Consider the following 1,526-nt stretch of genomic DNA (forward strand, 5'->3'; position numbering starts at 1 on the left):
TCAGGGGCAGGAAAACTTCAACAACTTTATTTGCTATTTACAAAGTTACACCTCAGCAAGCAGATAGAAAAAGGAAGACCCCTACACTATTAAAAGTGGTCTGCAGACAAATGTGTCTTTTCAGAAATGTGGCAATAGGTAGTGCTTTAAGCTGAGAAATCCCCTTTCCTTGTTGAACAGACTGCTGCTAAATGTACACTTAGTGAATTCACAAAGCACTTCATGGAGTCTTGCTACTACAGGGTTGTAGACCCTAAACACAATACAAAGAAGAAATGTGATTAATTGTGCTGTCAACAGTCGAAAAGGATACCTCGTACCAAAGGTTAGTGAAAATGTGCAAAATTAGGGGAGGTTTTAGGTTTGCCCAAAGTTTCTTGTTAACACAGGAAAGAGTGCTTAGTACCGTTTTCAGTAAATGGGTGAAATATACCATTGCCTGCGCCCCTAATGTATAAATTGCTTGCATATTTTGAGAACCATGCATAGCAGAAGCAATTAGCAGGGTGACTTTGCTAAACTTTTAAGAGTAGTAGAGATCAGTTTCTGTCTTTCATGAAGTCAAGCGCCCTCATACTACTGTACCTTGGCAAGGTTTTATAAATAAATGACATGCAAGGAAAGGGACCAGTCAATCATGGAAAATCCTATAGCAAATATCACTTAGATCTGTGATAAAGCTGGACTGTAATCAGCAACTAGCACTATATGCAACGATAACCCCCTCTTTCTGTTTGAGTATTGTGAAAACTCTGTATCTATATGGGGATGTCATATAATGGCAGAGAGCTTGGCTGCAATGGGTTCCTTGTGTAGTAGCCATATGGTCTGGAACATCTGGTGTATACTATACTCTGTCATTACACAAATAGATGGGTCAGCCACTGGGCAGCTTTTCTTTAACAGTTGGAGGGTACTGATGTTTATTACTGGACAATTGAAAAGGTTCTTAGATACATAAACTTTGTTAGCATATGGAATTTGGCTGCATACATTACTTACAATAGGACAGTTCTCAGAATTTTTTGTTAAAAGTTGTTGTTAACCCAAGTATTTTTAATAGCCCAGGTCTTTTTTAATCCTTTTTTAGGGATTGCATTTGCATTTTGCATGGCAGGGATTGCATTTAGGAAAATGTAGGTTGGCGTTTTCACGGATGTTTTTAAAATGTGTAGCCATTTAAGACTAAAGTTCTATTAGGAGTATTTTCTTTACATGTTCAGTGTAAATTCCGACGGGGTACATATTAAATTCCTTTACATTTCTAACACTATCTTATCGCTGTTCTGCTACCTAGCTGCACATTGTAATTCCTAGTGTATGACCAGTTAATGACATGCCTTTTCAAAAAATGCATACAACTTTCCACAAATATCCTGACCCACATGTCTAAAAGTATTACAATGATTAGAACAGTATAGATATTGTCAATCCCATATAGTTAAACTGCTGCTACATCCCTCAATAACCTAAACATTCATGCAATAGTATTAAAATGATGCTACTTATGGTTTTGGTTTTTAGGA

At 37.0% G+C, this 1,526-nt stretch overlaps 1 protein-coding gene across 2 annotated transcripts in view; it reads right to left on the bottom strand.

Annotated features, from left to right (window-relative positions):
- The window catches only part of EXD1 (exonuclease 3'-5' domain containing 1), a 29,703-nt gene that overhangs the window by 20,989 nt on the left and 7,188 nt on the right, over positions 1-1,526 (bottom strand). The gene's annotated exons all lie outside the window — the stretch shown is intronic.

This window comes from Pyxicephalus adspersus, chromosome 12 (genome assembly GCF_032062135.1).
Source record: "Pyxicephalus adspersus chromosome 12, UCB_Pads_2.0, whole genome shotgun sequence".
Lineage (NCBI taxonomy): Eukaryota > Metazoa > Chordata > Amphibia > Anura > Pyxicephalidae > Pyxicephalus > Pyxicephalus adspersus.